We start from the raw sequence: 13,277 nt of genomic DNA on the forward strand, positions 1-13,277 counted from the left end.
CACACTTTTAACCCCAGCACTTGGGAGGCAGAGGCAAGCAAATTTCTGAGTTCGAGGCCTGCCTGGTCTACAGAGTGAGTTCCAGGACAGCCAGGGCTACACAGAGAAACCTTGTCTCGAAAACAACAAAAACAAAAACAAACAAACAAACAAAAGAATTCATTCCTCAGACGGTACCTACTGTTTGAAAACACAGAGGGCAGACACCCCATTATGCTCCACTGTGTGAAAGGGACCTAGTCTTTGCTATAGCCAAGCACCAGAGACTACATAGCTCAGAAAGCTGCTAGGACGTTCATGATGAAGGTGATGGAAGACCTGATTCTTACTAACCGTGCTCCTCCTCACTCAAAGACAGCTAGCTGCCGTCTGTCTAACGGTGAGTTCATGGGCACCTCCCTTGATACATATACTTGGAGAGAAAAATCCCTGCCCTTTTGTATGTTTGCATGTGCATATGTGTGTGTGTGTGTGTGTGTGTGTGTGTGTGTGTTAGGGGAGACTGAACGCAGGGCCTTGTGCATGCTAAGCAAGCACAGCACTTACCACTGACCTATGCTTCATTTGTCTCTTGCTCTTCTTGAAGCAAAGCATGATCTCATCATGAGAAGTCCATATCACATCGTCTACACCTAATTGTTTCCAAGGTTACCAGATCCAAGGCCATTACACTGGGAAGCAGGCTCAAAACAAGACTTGGGAGATGGGGCACACACATTCAGCCATGATAGCTTTTCTTTCACCAGACAGGCACCCAGTGCCACACCCACCATTTCCAGCAGCATCCACATCTCCCAGTCACACTGCGTGGAGTAGCCTGGGGGCAAGGAACTCCTGGAGGACAACTCCCTAGCAGCTCAGGTCCTGCTGTTAAAGTCTGACCCCCAGTATCCCCTCCATCCTGGCTTCAAACACCTCTGAATGTGGCCAGTCCACCATTAGTCACCCATCTCTGCAATATTTCAGGCACAGGGAGTGACTCAGAGAGAATGGAGGACAGTTCCCCTGCAAGATGGGAAGAGGAAGCAGCCAGCAGCGAGGCAGGGGTGTTGGCGGGCTGTTCCAAGTGTGCCTTATGTCCCTACACGGAGAAAGGAGGCCAGGCAGCCTACCGCACAGTTGACACTCATCTGTGAGTGGGCTCGGATGCCTTCAGGCTTAAAGCTTAAGAGAGGAAGTGGAGGGAAAGGAAGAGAAGGATGCTAGGGAGAGGGAGGCCTTCTGGGGTGGGTTTCGCAATGGAGCAGAAGTGATAAGGGGTGACAACGGCTGAGAAAGCTGGAGGTGCACATACATGCTCGGGAAGCAGGTGCCTATTCTTGGCCATAGGTGTCAAGTAAGCTGACAAGGAGTCCATCTTGTACTCTCCCTTAACTTTAGTTTACTTTGTAAAGTGGAGTTACCCATAACCAACCATTTATTCAGAGGGGCAAAGCTGTCAAGATTTATTTTTTTTATCTTCTTAATCTACTATTGTAGGATAATGGTTTACATAAAGGTTCATTACAATTCACCTTTAAGCAAAGCTTCAGTGTATTATCTAATATCAGTTTTACTGCATGGGATGGGGCTCTGGTTCGATGCCGTAGAACACATGCTTAGCAAGCACAGATGTTGGGCTCAGTCCCCAAAACAGTGACAACAAAAGTTCACTCATTACCCTTCATCACTAAAGCAGCTATGAAAATAATATAATTGTAGTGATTGATTGGGGGTGGGGCAACATGACACAGCTAGCATTCTCAATTGAGAAAATAAGACTGGCCCATGGGATACCTAAGAGCCGGTGGCGGCGGTGGCTGCTGCTGCTGCTGCCGCCGCCACCGCCGCCGCCGCCGCCGCCGCCGCCGCCGCCGCCGCCGCCGCCGCCGCCGCCGCCGCCGCCGCCGCCGCCGCTGCCGCCTCTTCTTCTTCTTGTTCTTGTTCTTCTTCTTGTTCTTGTTCTTCTTCTTGTTCTTCTTGTTCTTCTTGTTCTTCTTCTTCTTCTTCTTCTTCTTCTTCTTCTTCTTCTTCTTCTTCTTCTTCTTCTTCTTCTTCTTCTTCTTCTTCTTCTTCTTCTTCTTCCTCTTCTTCTTCTTCTTGTTCTTCTTGTTCTTGTTCTTCTTCTTGTTCTTCTTCTTGTTCTTCTTCTTGTTCTTCTTCTTGTTCTTCTTGTTCTTGTTCTTCTTCTTCTTCTTCTTCTTCTTCTTCTTCTTCTTCTTCTTCTTCTTCTTCTTCTCCTCCTCCCTCTCCCTCTTCCTCTTCTTCTCCTCTTCTTCTCCTCTTCTTCTCCTCCTCTTCCTTCTTCTTTTTAGTGAATGATGTGAAGGACCCAGCCCACTGTGGATGGTGACCTCTAGGCAGGTTGTCCTAAGGTATATAAGAAAACAAACAGCAAACCAGGGAAAGCAAGCCAATGAACAGCACTTCTCCATGGTCTCTGCATCAGTTCCTGCTTCTAGATTCTTACCTTAAGTTCCTGCCCTTACATCTCTCCATGATGGATTGTGACCTGGTTGCTATAAATTGAAACAAACCCTCCCCAAGTTTCTTTTCGTCATGATGTTAATCACAGTAGTAGAAACCAAAATAAGACACTAACATAGATTGAAAACAAGAGCTGAGAGGACCAAGAGCTGCAGGAGGCCTTCTGAGGCAAAATCAACAGATGGAGAGGAAGGGTGGAAGGGTGACAGCCATCAGGATAGCCCCAGGGACCCCCCTCAGGAACTGAGGACAACAGTTCTCAGCAACTCAGACAAGAAAGAGATCAGAGGTTCAGAAGGTCAGGAAAGTCATCCTCAGGGTGCAGCCAAGGCCCAGAAGGACCTCGTGGAAGGTTCACCAGCTGTAGAGGAGGGACCAGTAGACGTGAGGAGAGACAACAGGCACACATGCAGGAACAAGCACACCGCCTGGCTCTGGAGAGAACAGCAGGCTGAACCCCCACAGCCCCCCAGAACCTGAGGGGAGGAGAAGGAAGCAGAACATGAGAAGAAACCAGGCAGCTCAGGAGGGAGGAAGGTGCTAGAAAAGGAGTCAAAGAGGAAGCTGGAAGAGAAGAGGCCAGAACGACCCAGTGACTGGAAGCTGAGGCCCAAGGGCATCATCTCAGCAGATGTGGAGAAGCACTATGACATAGGTTGAGTCACTGGGGACGGCAACTTTGCCACTGTGAAGGAATGCAGGCACCGAGAGACCAAGCAGGTTTATGCCATGAAGATCATTGACAAGTCCCAGCTACAGGGTAAGGAGGACATTGTCGACAGTGAGGTTTTAATCATCCAGAGTCTCTCTCATCCCAACATAGTAAAACTGCATGAGGTATATGAGACAGAGGCAGAGATCTACCTGATCATGGAGTATGTGCAGGAAGGGGACCTGTTCGATGCCATCATTGAAAATGTGAAGCTTCCAGAGCCTAATGCTGCAGCTATGATCACAGACTTGTGTAAGGCCCTCATCCACATGCATGACAAGAAGACCGTCCACCGGGATGTGAAGCCGGAAAACCTCCTGGTTCAGCAACATGAAGACAAGTCTACCACCCTGAAGCTGGCTGATTTTGGCCTGGCCAAACATGTGGTGAGGCCTATATTTACTGTATGTGGGACGCCAACATATGTAGCTCCTGAAATTCTTTCTGAGAAAGGTTACGGCTTGGAGGTGGACATGTGGGCGGCAGGTGTGATCCTGTATATCCTCTTGTGTGGCTTCCCTTTCCCTTTCTGAAGTCCTGAGAAGGATCAAAACGAGCTCTTCAGCATCATCCAAGTGGGCCAGTTTGAGTTCCTCTCTCCTTACTGGGACAACATTTCTGATGCTGCCAAAGATCTGGTGAGAAATTTGTTGGTGGTGGACCCCAAGAAGCAGTGCACAGCACACCAGGTTCTACAGCATCCCTGGGTTGAGATGGTTGGGCATCCCAGCACCGTGAACACACAGAAGGAGGAGTCCTCCAACAGCTTCCAGAGCCAGCACAAGAAGGTTGCAGAGCAGGTGTCATAATCCTGCCTGGGACATCTGTCCAGCCTGGTTAGAGGAGGGAATGTCTAGTCTACAAGCAAGGCTGTGCAAGACACTTCTCCACAAAACTAAGGAAGGAGAAGAGCCACTTGGCATATTTTAAAGAGTGTTTGAAAAGCAACGTCCTAATGTTGAATGATGTATGATATTTTTAGATTTGTATATCTGAAGTCTTTAATACTTTTTGGCTAAGAATTGCCACGAATGAGGAATTTTGATAATAATGATGAATTCTGTTTTCTCCTTGGAGTTAAGTTCATGGTGGGCTACATGAATGTGCTTCACATAGCTCGAGCACCCCCCTCCCCAATGAATGAGATGATTCCCGGCGTTTTTAATCTCAATAAAACACTAAAAAAAAAAAAAAAAACAAGAGCTGAGGAGACGGCCCAGAGAGTGAAGTGTTTATTATGCAAGCATGGAAATCTGGATTCAGACCCTGGCTCCCACAGAAAAGCCAGGAACACAGCATCCATCTGGAGGCAGGCAGATCCCTGGAGCCGGATGTCGAGTCTAGCCAATCAGTGAGCTCAAGGTTCAGTAGGAGAGCCTGTCTCAAAAAATAAAGTGGAGAAAAAAATTGAAGAAGAGATTCTGAGTTCAACCTCTGGCCCCCTTTTGCATGCATGTGCACACACACATGCACACATACACACACACAATTTTAAAAATATAGATCTATAAGATAGCTCAGTAGAAAAAGGTGCCTGCTGCCCTGCCTGATACCTGAATTCAGTCCTTGGTACCCTTATGGTGGAACATGAGAACCAACTCAAGCAAGTTGTTCTCTGACATCCACATGTGGACCATGCATGGCCCACGCACATGTGTCCAAGCACATGTACACACACACTAAAACTAAATTTAAAATTTGCTAAGTTTTTGTTCTTGTTGTTTTGTTCTGTTTTGTTTTGTTTTTTTTTTTTTTTTTTTTTTTTTTTTGAGACATGGTCTCATTGTGTATGTAGCCTTGGCTATCTTTTGTTTTGTTTTCTGAGACATGGTCTCATTGTGTTTGTAGCCTTGGCTATCCTGGAACTCACTATGTAGACCTGGCTGGTCTTGGACTTGAACTCGAGATCTGCCTACCTCTGCCTCCCAAATGCTTGAGAGACCTGTGCCACCATGCCAAGCATGAATTTATTTTAAATATGAAAGCATAAAAAGCACTTCAATTACCACAGTATCCCTTTGTATAGAATGAATGGCCACCTGGAATAAACTTAACAAGAAATATAGATGGTACAGGATGAAGAAAGCACAAAACCGTGCCTCTGCACAAAGGAAAGTTTGAACCTGTTGCCATGGAAGTCAACAGAGACAAAGGTGACACCCCCACGTGCCCAGTGAAGCACTTCACAAGACCAAAGGTAGTCGGTTTGAGGACAAACCCAGAAAAAGGAGCTTCCTGGGCGGTTCGAACCATCAGTTACTGGACATTGGAGATGACATCATCACAAAAGGCCCAGTTCCATTGGTCAGCATGTTTCAGTAGTAAGGGTGCTGGGCGAGAGGGAAAGGGGAAGGGGGGGGGGAAGGGAGAGGGAGAGGGAGAGGGAACCTGGTCCAGCTGAGCCTCTCAGGACTAAGAGGGATGGTGAGTGTCTTGGCTGGGATCTCCTGACTTCCGGAGATTAATCACCCTGAGCCCGGGAGTCTGTCAAAGCAGGAACTCATTTTATTGTATCAATCTTTTCTTTAAAAAGGGCTGAAAGAGGAGGTGAGTTGCTGAAGTGAGATGATGCAAGGGGAGGGGAAAGTTGGCAAGGGTACGGGGTGACTGACTGAACCAACAGTTACTCTATGTCAGCAGGAGCTAGGCAAAGGCAGGCTTAAGCAGGTTGTGCTGAGTCACTCCAGTATGGGCGACTGAGGCAGTTTACAAAACTCAGGTTTGTCCTCAAGGCCCAAACCAGGGCCAAATAGGGCCCAACAAGGGCCTCCTAAGAGCCTTTAAGAATTGCCTTGGCCATGGTGTCTCTTCATCATTAGAATCTTAACTAAGGCATATTTCTCCCTCCCCATATTCCCTCCTCTACCCTAAGCTCCACTTCATCTCCCCAGTTTAACCCTTCCTATTCCACTTATCCCTTCTAACCATTCGTGCTAGTGTGTCCTGTCCCCTAATAGCCACTTCCACACCCCATGAGTAGTTTCCTGACCTCTGTGGGTTTCCCAAATGAAACGCACTTATCTGAAGGCTCAAAGCTAGCATGCACGTATGAGAGTAAACATGTGATATCTGCCTTTCTTGGTCTGGGTTGCCACAGGCAGAATGATTATTTCTAGCTCTATTTTTGAATTGTGGAGAGCCTTTGGGGTGCTGACATTGACCTAGGACAAGAAAATGGGCTTCAGGCAGGAATCTGACATTGGCCAAGGACAAGGAAGTAAGTTCAGGCAGGAATCTAACTTTAAGCTACAATAGGGAAGTTAGGTTAAGGCAGAAATTTTAATCTTAGGGTGGCACAAAAAAAAAGTAGGCTTCAAGCAGGATTTTGGGCTTGGACAAGGAAGTGGGCTCAAGTATTTTGGTCATTATGACAAGCCCTTTTAAACAACTGTCAGAAGAGTGATCACAGGACTCTGTTTACTGCCTTGCTGGTTCCTTATTGTACTGCTCGCCCTTAATACTTGCATAGAATTAAAATGGTTTAAAAAAGCGGATTGGAAAAATTAACTTTGCCTTCAGTCTCAGAATTGACTGGGGTCATGCTACAATGTTGTCTGTCTTTTTCCTTTTTAATCCTCACTCCTGTGCTGGAGAACCTGTTGACTGACTGAGCGGGCCTGGTCATTGAATAAAATAATGTTTAAGTCCAATTATCCCAAGGGAAAGAGAAGGGGGACGAATCAAATTGGGAAGGTCTCAGCCATCTTTCATCGATGGTATAGTAGGTCATATGAGGACAGCCCCTCCCCCAATCGCTCACACATTTGAATACTTGGTCCCAGTAGGTGGAACTGTTTGAGAAGGACAGGACGGGGATGCATAGCTTTGTTGCTCTCTGCCTCCTTTTTGTGGTTTGAGATGTGAGCTCTCAGTGTTCTTGCTACCATGTCTTCACTCCACCATTATAGACTGTAAGCCTGATTAAAGTGTTTCTTCCATAAGTTTCCTTGGCCGTGGTGTTTTATCACAGCAATAGGAAAAAACCCTAATACACATGGCTCCTCTGGTTGCCATGATGTCAACATCATGCAAACAGAGGGAAAAAAAAAAACATTTTTGCCAGATCTAAATGAGACATCCCTCACTCCTGTTCCCATCTACTGAGTCCACCCAGGGTCACGGCCAAAGGGCATGGTACCAGAACTCACTGCCTCACCATCCTGTCTAACACTGGGTTACTCAGGAAAGATGGGAGGAGCCACCAACTATCCTGTTGGAATAACTGGATCTGGCCCTTTCAATATTTTCTGAGCTTTACACACTTTGGACTTTTCTGAAGGTACACAGTGTTAGGCTTCAAACCTGGGACAGATGCCTGAGGTGCCTAGTTAACATATCAAAGCAGACCTGGCTGCCGAGTTCTCCCTGCATCCCTCAGTCCCTACCTGTTAGAGCATCATCCTGGCTGGCACACCCTGCCCCTGCCCTGAGTTCTCCAGTCCAGGGGGCTGGACTACAATTCCTTATAAAAATCCAACCAATTTGTTCCCTGCACTTTTTGTACCTTTAGGCCTCCTGCCTGCTGTACCTGGTTCTCCTCCCTCCCCTCTCCTTTCCCCTCCCCCCTCTCCACATGGCACAGCTCAGTCTGATCATGTCTGCTCTAGGCTCTCCCAGATGTCTCTGTCTCTGAGACATATCTATATATGTCTCCCACATATCTACAATAACCTCCCTCCTCCATCATACCTGGGAGCAGTCATGTCCTTTTCTTTTTATTTCTTTTTTTTTTCCATTCATACATTCCCTCCCCCCACCCCTACCCCTTCATGATAGGTTTTTTTTTCTGTATAGTCCTGGCTGTCTTAGAACTTGCTCTGTGACCAGGCTGGCCTCGAACTCAGAGATCCACCTGCCTCTGCCTCCAGAGCACTGGGATTAAAAGTGTGCGACACCACTGGCCAGCTGATACACAACACTTGAACAATAGGCAAATATGGGCCTTTTGTTCTGGCTCAGGACTCTCACCAGGACTACCAGGCCTTCCCTGGCACTGCCTTCAGGGAATCTTGATGAGGTGCTGATCCTCCACTCCCATAATCAAAGGTTCTAGATTATTCTTTTCTCATAATTACTCCTCAGGAGACTGCTTATCCTTCACGCCTTCTCAAAGTAAGAGTGACGTCCATCAACTCCTACGGCTGTCACCACCATAGGCTTCTAGAAGCCCTTCCCCCACTAATGTCTGTTTCTGCTAAGACCTGAGCTCATTTTCATTAAGGCTGAAGTAAAAGCAAACAGTTGGAGCAGACCAAGGCCCACTCCTGAGTAAAGAACAAAAATTTTCATCATCTGGCATTTTTTTTAACGTTATTTGATTTTGAATGATTTTCTTTTTTCTGTTTTTAACAGTTGCCAATAAGCAATATGTTGTTCTATGATGTGACACTAGAAAAGAACGTAAATCATGCCTCAAAAAGAACCACATTACAAATACCTCTATCTGTGGGGAGGAAAAAAAGCATTGAAAAAAGACAAAACAAAGCTGTGATATTGAGTAACAAGGAAGCAGGCCTACAACAAACTCATACATAAAAATAAAAGCAAGCTGAAAATGGCTATCGTGGTGCCAATCCTATTCTTAGAAAAGTTTGTATATACATAGAGAAATCCTGAAGGAACTGAGAGTCGTAACTGTTGGGGTACAGGATTACAGAGAAGTTTAATTTCTTTTCTTTTTTTTTTTATAATATCAGCTTTGTTTTTTTTTAAGATTTATTTATTTATTATATGTAAGTACACTGTAGCTATCTTCAGACACACCAGAAGAGAACATCAGATCTCATTACAGATGGTTGTGAGCCACCATGTGGTTGCTGGGAGTTGAACTCAGGACCTCTGGAAGAGCAGCCAGTGCTCTTAACTGCTGAGCCATCTCTCCAGCCCGAGAACCATAATTTCTAATGCATTTATCTCTACGTTTGGTGGATAGAAGCATGGTATCTCGGTTACTGTTCTGTTGCTGTGAAGGGACACCATAACCAGGACAACTCACAAAAAGAAGCATTTAATGAGGTCCTTGCTTACAGTTTTAGCGGGTGAGCCCTCGGTCATAAGAGCAGGAAGCATAGCAACAGGCAGGAACACCACTGGAGCAACATCTGGGAGCTTACATCCCTATCCACAAACACCAGCAGAGAGAGAGCAAGACTAGGTCTAACCTCAAAGTTCAAGACTCAAATATCAGTGACACACCTCCTCTAACAAGGCCACACCTCCTAATCCTTCCTAAATAGTTCTGCCAACTGGGAAGAGAACATTCAAATACATGAGCCTATGGGGGCCCACTCTCATTCAAGACAAATACAATGGTTTGTGTGAGGTTCAGCTATGTGGCCTTACTGGGGGAAGTATGTCACTGGGGTTGGCTTGGAGAGGTTTAGCCTTGCTCACTTTCACTTCACTTCTCTACTCTGTGCTTCCTGGAAGACATGTGATCTCTCAACTCCCTTCCTCTACCACCATGCCTGCCCCTTGCTCCCAGGACATGATGGACTCTCACCCCTCTGGAACCACAAGCAAAATGTGCTCTTTTTGTTTTCTATAAATTGCCTTGGTCATAGTGTTTTGTCACAGCAACAGAAAAGTAATTAATACACATAAAAACAATAAGGCCGCCAAGCATACTCATGCTATCTTCTCAGAAGCTGCTGGAAGGTTTGACGGCAGCTAACTGCTCCTCTATATACTGCCTGTTGCCAGGAATAAGGACCTTCTAATAAACACTGGCCTTGTTAAGTCAGAAAAACAAACACTGAACTCAAAGTCAATGTCACAGCCAGGGGAGTTTCAGGAAGTGTCACTCCCCTCCCCACCAGGGGACTTTAGTTCAGAAATCGGCCAGAAGTGGGCGCTTTAAGTGGAGTTTCAAGAGCAGCCAAAGCCCTCAAAGGCTGTGATAATGTGAGCCATAACTACCTTACACCAGAATCATCCTAGCAACGTTAAAGATGTTCCGAAGTCGGCTGGAGTGCCTACTAGAAACGTTGATCATTTGGTACACAAAACCAACATGTACTTTGCTTCTAAAAGGAACAAAGCACTTTCCCTCCATTCCCATCCCCATCCTTCTCCCTAACATTCACATAGACTAAGGCATGACCTTCAGAATGCCCCAGTTTGAATGAAAGTACATTTACCAATACCAGTTAAGTAGTGTCACTTAGAAAAAAATGTTGTTTAGCCGTGCGGTGGTGGTGCATGCCTTTAATCCCAGCACTTGGGAGGCAGAGGCAGGCGGATTTCTGAGTTCGAGGCCAGCCTGGTCTACAAAGTGAGTTCCAGGACACCCAGGGCTACACAGAGAAACCCTGTCTCGAAAAACCAAACCCAAACAAACAGACAAACAAACAGATTACCCCCATTTGTTAGTGTGCTTTCTGTTGCTGTGATAATACACCGACCAAAAGCAACTTGGGGAGGAAAAGGTTTACTCGATTTACACACTACAGTCCATCATCAAGGGCAGCTAAGGCAGGAACTCAGTGCAGGAACCTGGAGGCAGGAACTAAAGCAGAAGCCAGGGGAGTCAGGGCATTGCTTACTGACCCACTTCCCCTGCCTTGCTCAGCTAACTCTTGAATAGCCCAGCCCCACTGCCTAGCAATGGCACCACCCACAGTGGGCTAAGTCCTCCTCCAGCAATTAGTAATTAAAAAAATGTCCCCCATGGATGTGGCTACAGGCTAATCTAATAGAGATGATTCCTTCTCAGTATTGTCTGCATTTGTGTCAAGTTAACAAAAGCTCACAGCCATCTCTCTTAAGTTATGGAATATGAAACAAGGAGCATTTATTAGACATGACTAGCTGGGTCAGGTCTACCTGGGACAGCTCAAACTCAGTTTGGACATGTGGACTCCTAGAACAACTGTTTCACATGTCACTTACTCTTCTGAAGTGTATTCACAGCCACTCACAACAAGAGAGGAGGTCAAAAGCTAGCAGCATATTTGAAGTGTATACTATCAGTGTGCGTACTATTATCCCACTGCCCAAGCCAGTCCTAAAAGTCAGTGAGTCAGGGCAATGTATTCCAGTAAGAAGAAAGGCAGTTCCATGGGAAGAGATGGGACCAGAAGGAGGGCTGAAGAATTTGGGGCAGTATCAAAGTCTTTCAAAACTCGGGTGACTTCAATGATACAATAACATCTCTATTCTTACATGTAGCTGATCAAAAGGAAGCATTACAGGAAGAAGGAAGGAAAAGCAGAATCATTTTGGACACAGCTTAGGAAAGAAGGAAGAGCTGGGGTGGGTGCCACAGAGACGGTCCCTGGAAGTTGTCATAATGAAACCGAACATCCTCCTCGATGAAATTATTTGGTGAAAATCTAGAATTTGAGAAAAGTTATGCCGGGCAGTGGTGGTGCATGCCTTTAATCCTAGCATTTGGGAGGCAGAGGCAGGCGGATTTCTGGATTCAAGGCCAGCCTGGTCTACAAATCAAGTTCCAGGACAGCCAGGGATACACAGAGAAACCCTGTCTCAAAACCAAAAAAAAAAAAAAGAGAGAGAGAGAAAAGCTACACAAAACAGACAGATGTCTAAAAGATAAAAGAAACTCCCAGAAAAAAGCACATTTGAAGAAAACTACACAGAGAAGCCAGGTGTAAAATGTGTCTTTGAAACACGCATTTCATTTCTTGCATGGCCACCTGTCTGTCATCTATTGTTTATGACTTAAGGTTCCCAATCTTCCTAATGCTGCCACCATTTCCTCCAGTCCCTCATGCTGGGGTGACCCCCAACCACAACATAATTTTGTGGCTACATCATAATTGTAATTTTGCTACTGCTATGAATCGAAATGTAAATATCTGTGCCTTCCAACCGTGTCAGGTGATCACTGTGAAAGGGTCTCGACCCACAAGTTGAGAACCGCTGATCTAGAAGAATAAATGTATGCATAAATGTACATACTTACAAACAATTCCTTCTCAGACTAAGCAGATTAAGTAACTCCCTAGAACTTGAACCTTGAATACAGGGAGATCAAGTCTGGTTCCATAGCTCACTCACAGGCTGTCACAAGGGCTCAGCAGGTTTAAGCACTGTCTGCTCCTGCAGAGGACCCAAGTTTGGTTCACAGCACCCAAGACACCCACATGGCAGCTCACAATCATCTGTAACCAGTGCCAGGGAACCCAAAGCCCTCTTCTGGCCTCAGTGGGCACCAGACATGCACATGGAAATACATACATGCAAGCAAAACACTCATACACATAAAAATTAAAAAATAATGTTTTAAAAGCTTTCTCCTTCTATGGCTGCCAGAAGAGGCTGTCTCGGGATTGCTACCTCTGGGAACTTCACAGTCGCTCCATGTTCCTGATCTCTCTACATTCCCTCTCGCCCACATGTCCTCTCACTTTACCAGTGTGTGCCTTTGTATAAACGAGCCAAAGTTGATGGGCTTCTTTTATTATCTTCAGTATTTTAACTCATTCTTTCACAATGTCATGTGTGTATATGATGTATTTTTATCATATTCACCCCTTCACCCTCCCTTGGGCCCCTTCTACTTCCTCTGGACCTCTTCTTCCCAAATGATTTACTTCTTTTAATCAAAGAATGGCATCTGGTACGGGTAGGTTCCTTTCCTATTTTCTATTCCCCCAGGCATATGTGGGGAGAATCCATGAGAGCAAGCATTAAAGATGCCTCAAAGAGAATAATAAGGCATGCTTCACTCAAGAATCTAGTATCTAAAACCATCCTGTGAAAATTACTGTTACTATGGCAACCTTTAAATGTGTATTCAGTGACTTTATATTAACATTTTGATGTAGACCTAACTATATTGGTTTATTTGGCTTTGATTCCTTTTTAAATATAGACTATTTGGTCTTTTAGAGTTACCGGACAAACACTATCATGAAAGTATTGTTGAAATAAGTCCATAACACCAAGAAGTACTCAAATTCATATTTTTCTCTGATATCAATGTACAAATGTTAATTTTATAATAGCATTATTTATCTTGGTTATGACTAGGAAAAGCACCTGACTAGCTTTCATAGTGCTGGAAGGTGTTGTGTATGCTACTGGAGAAGAAAAGTGATTGCTGGTCTTATAACAACTACTTCTTTTTTCTTTT

At 45.3% G+C, this 13,277-nt stretch overlaps 2 long non-coding RNA genes and 1 pseudogene across 3 annotated transcripts in view; 2 read left to right on the forward strand and 1 right to left on the reverse strand.

Moving 5' to 3' along the window:
- Nucleotides 1-297: 297 nt before the first annotated feature.
- Nucleotides 298-3,987, forward strand: LOC116095235 (annotated as a pseudogene).
- Nucleotides 3,988-4,389: 402 nt separating this feature from the next.
- LOC116095281 overlaps nucleotides 4,390-13,277 on the reverse strand; it is a 12,314-nt gene continuing 3,426 nt past the window's right edge. For both annotated transcript variants that reach the window (XR_004120528.1, XR_004120527.1), the window contains exon 4: nucleotides 4,390-4,555. This is a non-coding gene — a long non-coding RNA (uncharacterized LOC116095281). The remainder of the gene's footprint in view (nucleotides 4,556-13,277) is intronic.
- Nucleotides 5,555-13,277, forward strand: part of LOC116095280 — a 15,788-nt gene continuing 8,065 nt past the window's right edge. The window contains exon 1 of the long non-coding RNA XR_004120526.1: nucleotides 5,555-5,602. This is a non-coding gene — a long non-coding RNA (uncharacterized LOC116095280). The remainder of the gene's footprint in view (nucleotides 5,603-13,277) is intronic.

Source organism: Mastomys coucha, unplaced genomic scaffold (assembly GCF_008632895.1).
Source record: "Mastomys coucha isolate ucsf_1 unplaced genomic scaffold, UCSF_Mcou_1 pScaffold18, whole genome shotgun sequence".
Lineage (NCBI taxonomy): Eukaryota > Metazoa > Chordata > Mammalia > Rodentia > Muridae > Mastomys > Mastomys coucha.